This window comes from Giraffa tippelskirchi, chromosome 4 (assembly GCF_054371585.1).
Source record: "Giraffa tippelskirchi isolate mGirTip1 chromosome 4, T2T-mGirTip1v1.2.pri, whole genome shotgun sequence".
Taxonomy (NCBI): Eukaryota; Metazoa; Chordata; class Mammalia; order Artiodactyla; family Giraffidae; genus Giraffa; species Giraffa tippelskirchi.
The window spans coordinates 197,841,781-197,860,055 of NC_137278.1; the positions used below are offsets into that span (position 1 = coordinate 197,841,781).

At 44.6% G+C, this 18,275-nt stretch overlaps 1 long non-coding RNA gene across 1 annotated transcript; it reads left to right on the forward strand.

Annotated features, from left to right (window-relative positions):
• Positions 1-13,629: 13,629 nt before the first annotated feature.
• LOC145544899 (uncharacterized) lies at positions 13,630-17,414 on the forward strand. The gene is made up of 2 exons (XR_014081693.1): positions 13,630-13,743; positions 17,178-17,414. It is a non-coding gene; the product is annotated as an uncharacterized LOC145544899 (long non-coding RNA).
• Positions 17,415-18,275: the final 861 nt, after the last annotated feature.

An 18,275-nucleotide genomic window follows, 5' to 3' on the forward strand; every position in this document is an offset into this window, starting at 1 on the left:
TTTAGTCACTCTGCCAGCTCTGCTTGGAGTAGGACAAAGACCAGACGTGCCTCCTTCATGTGTCACATGGAGGCCCTATAGCTGCTTGAGGATGTGCCCCATTGGTCAGGGTTTGAGTAGCAGCGATGGAGCGGAGGGAGGTAGCTTGGAGTGTGGGTGGGGAGAGGGACCCTCTGAAATATAGTCCTACCAAGACGAAGCAGCACTTCTCAGCATCCTTGAAGAAAAATGGAAATGGGGACCTGTAATGTGGGACAGCAGGCATCCAGCCTGACCATTAAGACCGAAGGAAGAGCACGGGGTTGGGATTCAGATGCTTTCTCAAGCTGAAAACGCCCCCATCATCCTTACAAATGCAAGGGTTCTCTGAGAGGTATATAGAGTGAAACTGAGTCTTAAAAATGCCTGGGTTCCAAGGGAATATTACTCAGCCATAAAAAGGAACACATTTCAGTCAGTTCTAATGAGGTAGAGAACCTAGAACCTAGTATACAGAGTGAAATAAATCAGAAAGAGAAAGATAAAAATTGTATACTAATGCATATATACTGAATCTAGAAAAAATGGTACTGAAGAATTTATTTGCAGGGCAGCAATGGAGAAACAGACATAGAATACACTTATGGACATGGGGAGAGGGGAGGAGAGGGTGAGATGTATGGAGAAAGTAACATGGAAACTTATATTACCATGTGTAAAATAGATAGCCAACAGGAGTTTGCTGTATGTCTCAGGAAACTCAAACAGGGGCTCTGTATCAACCTAGAGGGGTGAGATGGGGAGGGAAGCTCAAAAGGGAGGGGATATATGATACCTATGGCTGATTCATATTGAGGTTTGACAGAAAACAACATAATTCTGTAAAGCAATTATCCTTCAATTAAAAAATAAATAAAAATTTTAAGAATGCCTGTGCTCTTTTTTATGCTTTCTCTGTGAGATCATTAGACAGGCTTAGCTCGTCTTGTTCATCCCCGTATCTCTCTATGTCTTTGGTTTTCCCAGATCCCATCGTCAGCACCCGTTGCTATGGGCTGGTCTCCCCTGGGCCCAGGAACACCAAGGATGGCCATCAAGAACCAGAAGCCAGGAGAGAGGTGAGGGACAGACTCAGAGCCTTCAAAAGGGGCCCAGTCCTCACACAGCTTGATTTCAAATTCTTCTCTGACCCTCTGAAAATGGCCCGAAGAGGTTTTTGAATTCAGACAGTCAGTCTCTCTGAGAGGCAGGATATGAGTTGGAGTTTGAAGCCTTATGATGGATGCTGTGCATCTCAATGGCTCCTGATCCTAAAGCCATCTGGGTTAGTAGGTGTCTACATTTCACTTATCGTCATAGCATCATATAGAGGATTTCTTTGTAGGGATGGCAAATGAGGAATCTTGAGAAAAGTCATAGAAACGATTTGTAAAGACTTGAGAAACCGGTATGCAGATCAGGAAGCAACAGTTAGAACTGGACATGGAACAACAGACTGGTTCCAAATAGGAAAAGGAGTACGTCAAGGCTATATATTGTCACCCTGCTTATTTAACTTATATGCAGAGTACATCATGAGAAACGCTGGGCTGGAAGAAACACAAGCTGGAATCAAGATTGCCGGGAGAAATATCAATAACTTCAGATATGCAGATGACACCACCCTTATGGCAGAAAGTGAAGAACTAAAGAGCCTCTTGATGAAAGTGAAAGAGGAGAGTGAAAAAGTTGGCTTAAAGCTCAACGTTCAGAAAACTAAGATCATGGCATCTGGTCCCATCACTTCATGGGAAATAGATGGGGAAACAGTGGAAACAGTGGCAGACTTTATTTTTTTGGGCTCCAAAATCACTGCTGATGGTGATTGCAGCCATGAAATTAAAAGACGCTTACTCCTTGGAAGGAAGGTTATGACCACCCTAGACAGCATATTTAAAAGCAGAGACATTACTTTGCCAACAAAGGTCCATCTAGTCAAGGCTATGGTTTTTCCAGTGGTCGTGTATGGATGTGAGAGTTGGACGGTGAAGAAAGCTGAGCACTGCAGAATTGATGCTTTTGAACTGTGGTGTTGGAGAAGACTTTTGAGAGTCCCTTGGACTGCAAGGAGATCCAGCCAGTCCATCCTAAAGGAGATCAGTCCTGAGTGTTCATTGGAGGGACTGACGTTGAAGCTGAAACTCCAATACTTTGGTCACCTGATGCGAAGAGCTGACTCATTTGAAAAGACCCGGATGCTGGGAAAGATTGAGGCCAGGAGAGGAAGGGGATGACAGAGGATGAGATGGTTGGATGGCCTCACCAACTCGATGGACATGGGTTTGGGTAGACTCTGGGAGTTGGTGATGGATAGGGAGGCCTGGCGTGCTGCAGTCCTTGGGGTCGCAAGGAGTCAGACATAACTGAGCAACTGGTCTGAACTGAACTGAAGTTGGAGGAGGCCAAGAAGTAGCTCCACCTTTGGGTCCATAGGAACAAGACTGGTCAAGATATTGTTGGAGCTGAAATGAGGGAAAGAAGCTCTTGGATTGGCAACAGGAGACATTAGTAGGGGTGGGACTTGAGGCCATTATGCTAAGTGAAATGAACTAGAAAGGAAAAGACAAATACTATTTGATCTCATTTTTACACGGAATCTAAAAACCAAACAAACTCATAGAACAGGACAGATTGACAGTTTGCAAGAGGTGGGGCATGAGGGATGGGGGGAAATGGGTGCAGGTGGCCAAAAGGTGCAAACTTACAGTTATATGATGAGTAAGTCCTGGAGATGTGATGTACAGTATGGTTGTTGTTCAGTTACTCAGTCATGTCTGACTCTTTGCAACCCCATGGACTGTAACACACCAGGCTCCTCTGTCCTCCACTATCTCCCAGAGTTCATTCAAACTCATGTCCATTGAGTCGGTGATGCCATCCAACCATCTCATCCTCTGTCGTCCCCTTCTCCTCCTGCCTTCAATCTTTCCCAGCATCAGGGTCTTTTCTAATGAGCCAGTTTCTTCGTATCAGGTGGCCAGCGTATTGGAGCTTCAGCTTCAGCATCAGTCCTTCCAATGAATATTCAGGGTTGATTTCCCTTAGGATTGACTAGTTCAGTCTCCTTGCTGTCTGAGGGATTCTCAAGAGTCTTGTCCAGCTACACAATATGAAAGCATCAATTCTTCAGCACTCAGCCTTCTTTATGGTCCAACTCTCAAACCTGTACATTACTACTGGAAAAACCACAACTTTGACTAGATGGACCTTTGTTGGCATTTTTTTTAACAGTATGGGGACTATGGTTAATAATACTGCATTATGTATTTGAAAGTTGTTAAGAGACTAAATCCTTTTCTTGGTAATTTTTTAAACATTTTTTTCAGTGTGGACCATTTTTGAAGCCTTTATTGAATTTATTACAATATTGCTTCTGTTTTATGTTTTGTTTTGTTTTGCCTTCAAAGCACGTGAGATCTTAGCTACCCAATCAGGGATCGAACCTGCACTCCCTGCTTTGGAAGGTAAAGTCTTAACCACTGAACAGCCAGGCAAGTCCCAAGAAATTAAATCTTAAAAGTTCTCATCACAAGAAAAAAATTGTAACTGTGTGTGGTGATGGATGTTAACTAAATTTATGGGAGTAGGTGTTTTGTAATATATACATATATCAAATCATTGTGTTGTACACCTTAAATTAATGCTATGTTATATGTAAATTACATCTCAATAAATTTGGAAAAATTAAAGAAAAAAAATAGCCTGAGCTGCTGAAGAGCTTGGAAGCAGGAGCAATAGAAGCCTTACCACCCTTCTGTCTGTCTCTAAGATCTGTGGATAAAGCTGACCCAAAAAGGTGTGGCCTATGGATTTTGCAGGCCATTGGTTATTGCTTCTTTCTCCCTCTGGCTTCTTTTAAAATTGAAGTAGAGCTGGTTTATAATGTCTTGTTGGATTCAGATGTACAGCAAAGTGATTCAATTATATATACAAACATATATATATATATTCTTTTTGATATTCCTTTCCCTTAGGGATTATTACAAGATATTGAATATAGTTTCCTGTACTACACAGTAGGACCTTGTTGCTTATCTATTTTATATAGTGTTAATCTGCTAACCCCAGCTCCGAATTTTTCCCTCCCCATCCCCTTCCCTATTGGTAACCATATGATCCAGCAGTTCCACTCCTGGCATATACCTGGAGAAAACTCTAATTCACAAAAATACATGATTCCCAGTTCTATTCACAAAGATACATGCATCACAACACTATTTACAATAGTCAAGACCAACCTAAAGATGATCACACTAAGTGAAATAAGTTGGACAGAGAAAGACAAATATATGATATCACATATGTGTGGAATCTGATACAAATGAACTTATTTACAAAACGGAAGCAAACTCACAGACATAGAAAACAAACTTATGGTTCCTTTTCGCTTCTGAAAACTTAATTTTCAGCACTTCTGGTATGAAAACAAAGAGGGCTACAGCCCTAGGGTGGCTCAGAGTTGGAGCCAGGATCAGGGTACAAGATTTGAGGAAGGGTCCACTCTCAGGGCCAGCTCTGGGCTGGCATGACCCCGCAGGCAAATGTCCGTTGAGTGGTTCCAGCCCTGCCTGTGTCTGGGTAACAGGGCTTATCCTCTGTTCTACTGTTAAGAAGTACTCTCGCCTGCAGACGTAATTTCTTCAGTATCAGCTGTGTCACAATAATAGAGATGATATTTGGTCTCTTGTCTGCTTCGGGGAAAAGCATCTAAGAAGTGGAGTTGTCTGGTACACATTCTGGGGCCAGACACCCTGGCTTCTGTCCTGGTTCTGACATTGACTATCTGGAGAAAGTAAAAGTGTTAGTCACTCAGTCGTGTCAGACTCTTTGCGATCGCATGGACTACACAGCCTGCCAGGCTTCTCTATTCATAGAATTATCCAGGCAAGAATCCTGAAGTGGATAGTCATTCCCTTCTTCAGGGGATCTTCCCAACCCAGGGACTGAACCCCTGTCTCCCACTTTGCAGGCAGATTCTTTACCATCTGAGCCACCAGGGAAGACCCCAGACCTACTATCTGGAGGTCCTGAGTCAATTACTTGATCTCTTGGGATCTCAGTTCTTTTCTTGGCACAATTGAAGTAAAAATAATAGTAATTTCCTCCTAAGGTTGTTTTTCAAGACTAGATTAGTTCATACACCTAAAATACTCACAAGATTGCTTGACCCAATAAATATTCAATAATATTAGTAAGTAGGATTAGTTATTCATAGATAAGTGGGGGAAAATACAGCTTGCACCTTGATGTTCACATCTATTTAAATGTTAGGTCATTTTACCTTGATTTACAATCACTTGAATGCTTAGTGATCAGTGATGATTAAACAAGTTTATTGTTATGTTTTTATTTTTATAGCTGCTGCTTAAGTAATTGAGTCATTAGGTAGTGTTCATTTCCCAGCAGTTATAAAGCGTTAGCTTGTGCAGCCCATAACAAGCTAGGCAATTACCCTAACTGCATGCAGAATGTCTGGAGAGCATATTCAGCTAGTGAAGAGCTTGTCTTTATGGCACAATATTAATGACAATCATCACACCCTTGTCTTCTAATGTAATTGCCAACAAATGAATGTGAGGGCTGGTTAATGGGCACATCAAATCCAGGTGTTTGAATTTCTTTTTTAAAAATATTTATTTTGCTGTGCCAGGTCTTAGTCGTGGCACGTGGGATCTTCAGTTTGGGTGTGTGTGATCTAGTTCCCTGATCAGGGGTGGAACCTGGGCCCCCTGCATTGGGAGGGTAGAATCTTAGCCACTGGGCCACCAGGGAAGTCCTGGAGTGTTTAGAATTTTGAAATAGGTTTTTCACAAATATATCACACTAGACATGGATCAGTTTGGAACCACTGGGAAGAACCCCAATTCCCCGTTACACTTTACTGAATGGATGTACTAGCAATGTGCCGATATATTTTAACAACTGACTCATTGCGGGGGTGGGGGGTTGGGGGGAAACTCTGATGTAGAGCATTTGCCAATTTCTGTAATCTCAGTGCTCCTACCATGGGCGATCTTGAACCACCACTGAATGCAGTGTCTGGAGGAAGAGTTTCAAGTCACTGAATGCAGACTTTGGGACAGATGCAAACCATTGGCTCTCATGGACCAGCACAAGCTGGCAGCACCAGTGTATCCTTGCCCTCGCCCCACAAAGCCTACACCCCTTGTCACAAAAAGTGTCAGTTTAGGACTTAATTTGGCAGAAGGTCCCTGCATTATCAACTTGATTTAGGGGCTTCCCAGGTGGATCCAATGGTAGAGAACCCAACTGCCAACGCAGGAGACATAAGAGACACGGGTTTGATCCCTGGGTGGGAAAGATCCCCTGGAGGAGGCCACAGCAACTCATTCCAGTATTCTTGCCTGGAGAATCCCATGGACAGAGGAGCCTGGTGGGCTATAGTCCTTGAGGTCACAAAGAGTTGGACACAACTGAAGCGACTTAGCATGCACACACACAATGATTTTATTCTTTTCTTACATTGTTTTTTGTTTGTTTATGCACCTCTCTGAGCGGCTTATAGATTTCCTGGGAATAGGGACCATGACTTTCATTTGTAGTTGGATGTACAAATGAATCTTGTGTCACCCTCCCACTTGATGTGTCTGCTTTCCGAGCAGATACAGATGTGTGGGTAAGAACAAAGACTGTCTTTATCGTCATACCTGTAAGCACTGTTCCCAGGACATAGCTGGTGTTCATGAATGTTTGTGACTTGAATGATGTGAACTGTCTACTTAGGAACATTCAGCTGTCTCCACTGTCAACTTTTTTAGAAGCAGAGTGGTAAAGAATCTGTCTGCCAATGCGGGACCTGCAGGAGACGTGGGTTTGAGCTCTGCATTGGGAAGATACCCTGGAGGAGGAAATGGCAACCCACTCCAGGATTCTTGCCTGGGAAATCCCATAGAGAAACCTGGAGGGCTGCAGTCCATGGGGTTGCAAAAGAGTTGGACACAACTTAGTGACTAAACAACAAAAAACATCTTCAGGAACATCCACACTTACTGCACTTGACTTTGTTCATACCTGTGTGCTTGTCTTGGACTCCTTCTTGGATTCTTGACATTAGTAGAGACTTATTGCCTTCAGAGTCCTAGGATCCAGCATAATGACTAATGCTTCAGGTACATGCCAAAGGTGTTTCCAGAATGAAGCAAACAGAAAGTGCTCAATAAGTACTCATTAATGAGTAAGTAAGGGAGAACTTGCTCCTTAAAGGAGAACATGTCTAATAGGAATATTGACTAATAGGAACATTTCAAAGCTATGGTTTTTCCAGTTGTCATGTATGGATGTGAGAGGTGGACTATAAAGAAAGCTGAGCGCCGAAGAATTGATGCTTTTGTATTGTGGTGTTGGAGAAGATTCTTGAGAGACACTTGAACAGCAAAGAGATCCAACCAGCCCATCCTAAAGGAAATCAGTCCTGAATATTCATTGGAAGGACTGATGTTGAAGCTGAAACTACAATACTTTGGCCACCTGACGCAAAGAGCTGACTCATTTGAAAACACCCTGATGCTGGGAAAGACTGAAGGCAGGAGGAGAAGGGGATGACAGAGGACAAGATGGTTGGATGGCATCACTGATTCAATGGACATGAGTTTGAGTAAACTCCGGGAGTTAGTGTTGGACAAGGAGGCCTGGCGTGCTGCAGTCCATGGGGTCGCAAAGAGTCAGACACGACTGGGCGACTGAATTGAACTGAACTGAACAATGTATTTGTTGTTGTTGTTCAGTTGCTAAGTCTTGTCGACTCTGCAGCACCATGGACTGCAGCATGCCAGGCTTCCTTGTCCTTCACTATCTCCCGGAGTTTGCTCAAGCGCATGCCCATTGAGTCGATGATGCCATCCAACCAGCTCATCCTCTGTTGTTATATATATACATTCTGCTGTAACTTCTGGAATGTTGATGACAGAAGGGGACAATTTGAAGGATTCTGCTGATGTGCTGAGGATGGCTTTGAAAATTGTCTTGCAAAACCAGTTAGATTTTCCAGGAAAAACACTGGTTTAGGGACTCAGAGTTTAGGATTTGAGATCTGGCCCATCCTATGCATCCTATGAGCCTAGATGAGTTCCATTTTGCCCTTTTGGAATAAAGGATCTGCATGTCCTCCCAGCTAATGGTTCCTGATTAAACAGCTAGTGTATGTAGTCCAAGAAATAGGATACTGATGCCCGAGAATTACTCTGGAGCCCTAAGAGTTAAACGTCTGCCTACCACTGAATCTCAAAAATGCTGAAGAGATAACATGTAACCGTATCGTTGAACAATTCATTTCATAAATCTCAATGAAACATAATGACCTGATGAATATTAATTGCCTTCTCTTTCCTTTCCAGGCATGAGGTGAGGATGGAGGGGAAAAAGAGAGAGGAGAACAGAAGGGATGAATTCTTAAATGGTGTGATTGAATTACCTCCAAAGGATCTCCGAAGATGCATATGCAATTACTACTAATTGCGAATAGCGCTACTGATAATGATAACAATCCATCACTTTTCTTGGCCCCCTTCTAAACAAGACTACAGGCATGAGCACAGATTCATCACAATAATGGTCATGTTCTGAGGGGCTATGATCACGAGGTTTGGATGACTCTGTATTCTGAATAGTGGCATAACAGAATCCCATGGTTTGCAGAGGTCATCCAACTGCATCTTTGCCCATCACCCACTGCTAGACATCACCTCACCTAACCTAGAGAGACGGGCATTCTCTCTCCTGACAGTCACATTATTTAAAGTAACAACAGAAAGTGAAAAAGTGTCAGTCGCTAAGTCATGTCCAACTCTTTGAGACCCCATGGACTGTAACCCGCCAGGCTCCTCTGTCCATGGAATTCTCCAGACAAGAATACTGGAGTGGGTAGCCATTCCTTTCTCCAGATAATCTTCCCCACCCAGGGATCAAACTGGGGCCTCCCGCAGTGCAGGCAGATTCTTTACCTTAAAGTAACAATAGCAACAACAACAAAATAACCTTTCTTTAGTCTTCTGGGTGAAGGGGCTTATCTCCTTCTTGTTACAGTTTATCCTTTAACTGGAACCTAGGACCTGAAAGGGTGGACACAGATGGTAGAGAATACAGTTCTATTTCTGTTTCTTAGGGACTTTGATTTGCCTGCCTTCAAAGTAGAGATAACACTAATTATATCCTTTGCTTTTGTTTTGTTAAGGTGGAAATTGTATGGTAAATCCATGGTGTCTTTGAGAACACTGCTCTGTGTACAAAAATCAGAGATCATTCTGGGATTTCTTCCGGCATTTGTCAAAAAATCACTTATGATTCTGAGTGTCGGGACACGAATGGCCACTTCCAATGTAAACAAAAATGACCCCATGCAGACATGGTTATTACTATGTCACCCTCTGCCCCTTTAACCGCGAAAATCATGACAAGTGTCTGGTATCGTAAAACAGTTGAATCCAGAGATGATATGGGGAAGCCATTCCTCTAGAGATGCTGGCATTGCTCTGTACCTACTGCAGCCCAGTCTGGCACAGAGGCTGTCAGCTCCCCCTCACCACTCATGCACAGGTAATCCATCTGTTGTTCCTCCAAAGAAGCTTTGAGCCCCACATGTATTACCTGCTCCTAATTCTGCATTGAAAAACCACAGATCAACATACAAGAAAAAAAAAAATTAAATCATTCCTCCCAAAGTAAAAGGAGCAAGCAGATACACAAAAAAAAGCAAAAAGAATACAGCTTCCCAAAGCTGATACAATTTGTCTTTGGTTTATCCTTTGTCTCAAATTACCCACATCAAGAAGCAACTTTTGAAAAGGAAGTTCTGAATACATCAGTAGAGTCCACCTGATTCTATCAGCAGAGGGAATGCCCTGCCATTTGCCCTGTGCACTTATCAGATTGTTTTCTCAGTGGAGTGGAGCTCACCCCTCTATGGGAATTGGGAGCGTCTACAATGACAGAAGAGAACTACTGCATTGTTAAATGCATCGGCTCATTCTCTCCTGCACCGGACTCCTGCTTTGATCCTGAAATAGGAAAGCCTCACCATAAGAGACTGGGGAGGGGGTGGTCCCCCAAAGATGCTTTCTTGCTTTAGAGTTAAATATCCCAGAGAATCAGGATAAGCTAGCCCTTGTCTTGTTTTGTCTAGACTCAAATAGTTATCCTGCTACTTACTTTACTGACACAGACATCTGAGCAGGAGTGAGTACCTTTAGCTGTATCTCACAGGAAGATTCACTTGGATTGATTCTTCCTCATTTTCATTCCCATTTGGCTTGTGGTAACATAAAGGGTGGGGCTTCCCTGGTGGCTCAGTGGTAAAGAACCCGCCTGCTAATGCAAGAGATGGGAATTTGATCCCTGGGTTGGGAAGATCTCTGGAGGAGGAAATGGCAACCCACTCTAGCATCCTTGCCTGGAGAATCCCATGGACAGAGGAACCTGGTGGGCTACAGCCCAGGGGGTCACAAAGAGTTAGACATGGTTGAACAACTAACACTTTCATTTCTTTCACAGATGAGGAAACCGAGGCCCTTGGAGATGAAGCCTATTGCCCAAGGTCACATACTGGCAAAGTAGGACAAATGTCAGCTGGCCCATTAGGCACAGAGAGAGAAACAGGGAGCATGGAGTGATCCATTTAATCGAAACTGTTGTTGTTGATTAGTTGCTAAGTTGTGTCTGACTTTTTGTGACCCCATGAACTGTAGCCCACCAGGATCCTCTGTCCACGGGATTTCCTAGGCAAGAATATTGGAGTGGGTTGTCATTTCCTTCACTAGGTGATCTTCCTGACCCAAGGATTGAAGACATGTCTCCTGCATTGGTGGGTGGATTCTTTACCACAGAGCCACCTGGGACGCCTATTTAATAAAAATATTTTCCCTAAATTCTTTTGAATTAGATGTTGGAGAAAAAGAAGGAATTTTCTAGTTAAAAGTGCTGTGCACAGAGGGTGAGAGAAGGATTTGCCAGAGAAGGTAAATACGCCAAAGGTATGTGGGTTTGGGAGCTCAGGGATGCCTGACGTTTGGCTGCTTAGCGGGTGGGAGAGAGCCAAGGGTGCAGAGCCGGCTCCTAGGCTCTTATTCGTCATTGATGTCCAGAGGTCGTCACCATGGAGATGACCCCACTGACTTCCCCTAGGATGCGCTCTCCTAATAGGTGGTTACTGTCACCGCCATCCTCCTCTTCCTCATCACCACCCCTTTCCCTCACGTTGATGCATTATTTCATCAGCAGTAAATGCCTTTCACAAGTATCCCTTTATGTCTTTATCACGATGTCATGAAACAGGCAGAGCTGTAGTACAGATGAGGAAGAAACGGAACCTCATGAGATCTCGGCGATTTGTTGAAGGTCTTCCAGCTGATTCCCTTGAGAACGAGAACTTAAATCCAGGAGTGCTGACCTTCTCTGCCTACCCAGGTTCTTTCTACTCCAACCCCCAACCCTGGGCTCTGGGCTTCCAGGAGCTGTTGGGGTTGGGGACTCTACGGAGAGCCCAACTCCTCTTGCCCTGTTTAGTGATCCCTGGGGCTCCCTGCCCAGAGGAATTCAGAACACGCTGTGGTTATTTGTGGAGCGCTTTGTCTCTGGGAGATGGGGGCTTACACAGCTCAGAAAAAGCAGCACTTGCCCACACAGACTACACTGCCCAGGGCTATTAATATCCAAGCACAATAGCTGAATGACGAGGTGGAGCGTGGCTCACTCTGGCCACAGGACTTCTCGGCTGTGGAGATGGTATTACTTTACAGCAGCCCTGCTAATACCCTGGCAATACGACTCTTGCCCCATCTTCTGATCCAGGGCAGACAGCAGAAGACAACGGAGAAGGCCTTGCACAGAACTGCAATTGCCTGTCCTCATCATCTTTCCTGGGAGATCAAGACAAATGGAGGCTTGAAGTCTCAAAATACTATTTGATTAGTGCCTCTGTGGGATTTTAAAGCATCCCAGGCATTCTGCATTTGTTGGCTTTCTCAGTCTTATAGTTATCTTTGTGCCTAGGGAAAGGATAAACATTTTTAATGCATTTATTCACTCAGAAAACACGTGTTAAGTCTTTACCATGAGCCTAAATCATCTCTGCTCCGCTGATATAGAGATGAAGAAGGCAGCTTTCATTCACTCAAGCTCATGGCTTGGGGGAGAAAGAGAGTTTAATCATTGTTAGATCTTGCCGTAATGGTTGCTGTAGCAAGGCTAAGAAAAAGAAGCAATAATAGCATAAAGGAAGCAGTAGTAGACTCAGGCTAGAAGAGACAGTAGTCAAGGAGACTTCGAAGAAGAGAAATAATTGCACAGGGTCTTAGGGGTGAGTAGACATTCTGTGGGACAAATCTTGGACGGATGTTCCATCAAAGGGAAGAGAAAGTGGAAAGCCAGGGAGCTATGCACCAGTGTGGCACCCAAGATAAAGGATCTAAATCCCAGGGAGGGAGGGGCAAGGGTGGTCAGTTATGAAGATGGACAGGAAAGAGCAATTTTGCAAATCACTTAATGTACTTCCTGGGTGGCTCAGCAGTAAAGAATCTGCCATTCACCAAGACAGCAGACACAGGTTAGACCCCTGGGTTGGGAAGATCCCCTGGAGTAGGAAACGGCAACCCACTCCAGTATTCTTGCCTGGGAAATCCCATGGACAGTGGAGCCTGGTGGGCTACAGTTCATGGGACTGCAAAAGAGTTGGACACAGCTTGGCCACCAAACAGCAACAACAACAGCATAATTTCTTTGGACTTTAGTTTCCAAAGGTGTTCTGGAAAGCCACTCCAACTCATTTTCACTAGTGATGCTGCCTACTGCACGTCTCACTGTGTACCCAGGGCTCATGCCACTGGGTATGAGCTCAGCCACTGAGCTTCAAAGTCTTCATAAGTGCCTCTGAAGAGTTCCCGCACCCTATGCTGCTTATCCCTGATGGTGCAGTGGTTAAGACTCTGTGCTTCCAATGCAGGGGGTTCAGGTTCAATTCTTGGTCAGAGAATAAGATCTCATGTGCCGCTTGGGATAAATAAATAAATAAAAGGAACTGTGGTGGATTCTCAAGCAGGGAATACTTTGTGTCCAGAGACCTGGTGCAGAATGCCAGCCAAGTCTGCAGGGATGGAAGGGTGAAATGACAGGGCACTGGAAACCTACCAGTCGTGACCAATGATGCCCAGACCATTCTCATCTGTTTGGGAAGCTGGGAGGCTAAGTGGGACCCTCTAATTGGCACACCAGGCTTGGGGGGTTCTCCCTTGCTTATGTGTAACATTTAGGGACCCACTGACAGACCTACGTGTCATTAGTGCAAATTACTCTGGTTCACCTGCTCCAGCAAAGATGAAAATGCCTGAGGGACCCCAAGAGCGAACCATGAAATGTCATTAACTGAATCACAGCCCTCACAACTCCCAGGACTAATTATAGAGCAAGGAGTGGCTGGGGCCAGACCCCTCCGATATAAAAAGATTTTATGAAAGGCGAAAAGGGAGGCAACACTAATTCTCACCCTATTATATTCCTTTCAATTATTTACAGTCATAGGCACTGGTGGTGACCAAATATAGAGCCTAGAATCCAGTGAGGTCACAGGGTGTTCTGGAAGCCAGTGATGTAGCCCTGGCATCTGGGGACCCCATGAGGCAATGTTTCAGCTGCCCCAACATTCCTCACCTCCCATTGTTCCAGGCTCGCTCTCGGCTTCCCCACCCCCATGGCCAAAGTCAAGAGCACAGATCCCTGGTGAGAATTCTAAGCTTCATTCCACATCCAGGGCTAGCAAATATCTTTCTTCCATTCAGTCTTTTTTAAATTAATTAATTTTTGGCTGCTCTGGGTCTTTGTTGTTAGCACGGGCTTTTTTCTAGTTTCAGCGAATGAGGGCTTCTCATTGCAATGGCTTCTCTTGTTGCAGAGCATGGACTCTGGGGTGCTGGCTCAGTCATTGCGGCTCACGGACTTAGTTGCCCCAAGGCATGTGGAATCTTCCTGGACCTGAATGACAGGTGGATCCTTAACCACTGGACCACCAGAGAAGTTACATTCAGGTTTTTTTTTCTCTCTTGCCCTTGGCAGTGAAAGCATGGAGTGCTAACCACTGGACAACCAGGGAATTTGCTCCATTCAATGAATAAGGCATTCACATTCATTCTCTTAACTCAGTAGGATCAGAATGAATGTGTGGAATCCAAAGGCAGTACTGACGAGCTTTTCCTCACCTGGGTGTCATCTCCCCACCAAGAAGCCCTTAGCAAAAGCTCTGTAGCAACAAAGGTCCATGTATTCCCTCCACATCTCCCAGGCTCCCTGGTGTTGGGTTGATGCCTTGGACAACTGGCTTCTGGCTGATGAAATGTGGGCAGTGATACAAGCCACTTGAGACTGACCCTTAGAAACGTCCGGCAAATCCTCTCGCTCCCACTTCCATAGAAGATATCATTTTTTTTGCTTTTCTTTTGTGTGTGTGTGTGTGTGTGTGTACGCTTTAGATGCCACATGTACCAAATGGAGTAGCTACAAGATGGAGAAGCCTCTTGACCCACCAGTTATCAGACTGTGACATAAGTGAGAAATAAATGTTCTTAAGAGTGATAAGCCTCAGATGACAGGCTTGGCTGATGTAGCAGTTAGCACCATTTTTTCTAAACTCTTAAAGCCCAGGCATTAGGCATAGAGATGTTCATTTCTCACAAATAAAAAAAAAAAATCCAGTGCATTAAATAAATCTATCTTTTCCATGATCATATAATTAACACCTTAGAATAACCCTTGATCTGCATGTTGGAGGAGAAAAGTATTAGTTGGTGACTCTTTACGACCCCATGGACTGTAGCCCACCAGGCTCCTCTGTCCATGGGATTCTCCAGATAAGAACACTGGAGTGGATAGCCATTCCTTCCTCCAGAGGATCTTCCTGACCCAGGGATCAAACCTGGGGGCATATTCTTCTAAGACACCAGGGGAGCCCCAGTTATAGTGAATAAGTCCCTGGAGATGGGCAGACCCTGTGTCACTGACTTGGAGCTGGAGCAGTTTTACTCTCCCGGGAATAGCTGGAAGGAGCCTTTCCCAGGATAGACTCCAACAGGCTTCCGTGACCCTGTGTAATCAGGATTGGGGAATGAAGTCACAACAAACTGGGGAGATGATTTATTTTATTTAATTTATTCGGCTGCATCGGATCTTAGTAATCGCACATTCAGGACTTCCCTGGTGGTCCAGTGGTTAAGAATCTGCTTGCCAATGCAGGGGATGCTGAGCTGATCCCTGGTTGGGAAACTAAGATTCTTCATGCTACGGGGCAACTAAGCCCATACCCTGAAATTATTGAGCCCGTGCACTCTGGAGAGACAATTAAAAGCACACACACACATAGACACACATACATACACACACCGTTTCCCATGTGGAATAGTCTCACCATGTGTCTCCATCACTGAGGAGTTATCTGACAGAGGAAATTGATTGGTACGTGCAGTAATCTCGGTTACGTGCAGTAATCTCTTGCAATGGGTCCTAGATTGTTTCCATACTTCTCTGTGGTCCAGGACCTAGTTCTTGAAGGACCTGACCGTCTTTTTAAGCCATGACAGGTGTTTCTTCTAGAAATTCTTCTTCTATTTTTCCTTGCCTCCCCCTCCCTTCCTTCCATCTCAACCTCTGGCTCTAGTCTCTGAGCTCAGATCTCTGACATCTTTCCTGGCATATAATCCTGTGCTCTCAAGGAAAGGGCACCTTCGATACTTTAGCAAACAGGACTTCCGGCTTTCAGACTGGCATGATACCCACTTTAAGTAATCAGACAGGTCTGATCTGAGAGGAGCCCAGCTGGGGAAGCTTAAGGGTCTCCTAGATTCAGGCATTGCATGGTTTTTACCAGCTCAGTCACTGAAGCAGAAAATCAGAAACAGAAGGCAGCTGCAGAGTCCATTCGATGTGGCTCTGCAAAGCATCTCATCAGGAGCTACTGAAGCCCAGGGATAGCACTGAAGGTGATGCACAGAGGGGGCATCACTTCTCTGCCCCCCACCTCATCACATCATCTCCCCTCTAAGCATGCAACCATCTCATTCACCCCTCCCCTCTCCAGGGTATGGCAATGACCTTCTTTGTTTGCTTCTTCTTATCCTCCAGCTCATCCTACTTGCTGCTCGCAGAACACTCTCCCCAAATCTATCAATGGTCATATCACTCTTCTGCTCAGAAGCCTCCCATGATCCCCCAATGCCTGTTAACAAGACTGGAAGCTGGCATTTAAAGACTCCAAAATCCATACCCACTTTACCCTTCCAAGACCATTCTTTCCTACTCTTCTTCTCAGACTTTTAGACTGCCCATGTCAGCTTCACCTGGAGCCTACCCACCACCTCCTGAGATGCCACCATGGCCCTCTGTGAGCAGGAAAATTCTTCCCACCTTTCAAACTCTCCCCACTTGGTAACCTCGATGCTCCTGGTGTCCCCCATGCATATATGGTCCTTCCCAGGCTCAAACACCACAGCTCTGTGAACCTCCCACCTACGTTCAACCCATTCTACCTTGTACAATGGTTATCGCAGGGCTGTTGGGTTTGTCTCCACAGTTAGAGAGTGAGATCTTTGAGAGCAGGGGGTCATGCATGATTCCTGATGGCTTCCTACGTGATGCATGTCTGTCCCTTGGCAGTGTGGTCGTTCAATAAATATACATAGCATTGAATGGAATAAAAAGCAAGTGAATCTTAACATTCAACCAGGCTTTTATCCAAAGTGAGAATTAAGAGTTGCCTGGACTTTTTTGAAACGTCATCAGATAAATTTTTCACTATCAGCCCTTGTTGGAAAAAAAAAGGGGGAAGGGAGTGCAAACCATCAGAAAAATAAACAGTGGCCACCTCGTTTTTTAGATCTTTGCTGGGGATTTGTCCATCTGTACAAAGCTCTGGCACCACACCTTTTGGAAGCACAAATCACAGAGCTGATGGGTTCAGAGGTCTCACAGAAAGTGAGCCTCACCTTTTACCAAATGTTTTCCGCCTCCTTCCGCTAATCAGGAATCTGTGCTAGAAAGCGACACCCGGTGTGTGTCCCTGAGTGTCACCTGCTCCCAGGCTTGCTGGTGCCTCCCAGACCCTTTGATCCTCTGCTCACATTGTCTCCTGTAACCAATCCTTCCCATTTTGTATTTCCTCTCCCCAGATCACCTGATACCTCCAAGCAACCAGGTGTTTCTTTCAGAAGCCAGAAGCTGATAACCTGGGCTCAAGGATCTCACCCCCACCCCCAGCCCATGTTCTCTGCAGTGGAAGACTCGTGGCAAAGATTCTTTTCACAGAGAGGTGGATGCCCACTCTCCCTTTCAAACTCATTCATGAGTGAACTAAAGCGAACACCAGAAATGTTTAGAGCCACAGAAGTACAATTGGTTTGAGTAAATAACTGTATGAGACATTTATTTCAAGGTAACATCTTACTAGATGTGTAAGTGTTTGGTTAAAAAAACAGAATGAAGTAAGTCAGAGAAAAACAAATATCGTACATTAACACATATACATGGAATCTAGAAAGATGGTACTGATGAACTTGTATCAGTTCAGTTCAGTTCAGTCGCTCAGTCATGTCCGACTCTTTGTGACCCCCATGGACTACAGCATGCCAGGCTTCCCTGTCCATCACCAACTCCAGGAGCTTGCTCAGACTCATGAACCTACATGAAGGGCAGCAATGGAGATGCCGACATAGAGAACAGACTTGTGGACACAGTGCGGGGACAGAGGGGCTGGGACAAATTGAGAGAGTAGCATGGAAATATATACATTACCCTATGTAAAATAGATAACCAGTGGGAATTCGTTGTATGATGCAGGGAGCTCAAATTAGGTGCCCTGTGACAATCTAGAGGGATGGGATGGGGTGGAAGGCGGGAGGGAGGTTCAAGACAGAGGGGGCACATGTACACCTATGGCTGATTCATGTTGATGTATGGCAGAAACTAACATAATATTATAAAGCAATTATCCTCCAATTAAAATCAAAGAAATTTAAATTAAAAAAAAAGAGATTAAGACACACAGGCACAGAAGAAAGACCATGTGAAGACACAGGAGATGATTGGCACCTATAAGAAGAGAGACTTCAACAGAAATCAACACCATAAGAAACTAATTTTATGTTGTTTAAGCCAAAAAAAAAAAAAAACCAATATGGACTACAATGAGTTCTGTTCTTTGTAGATGGCACTTGCGTAATTATCTTCACAGCTTGATTGTAAATTCTTGGGACAAGAACTATGTCTTC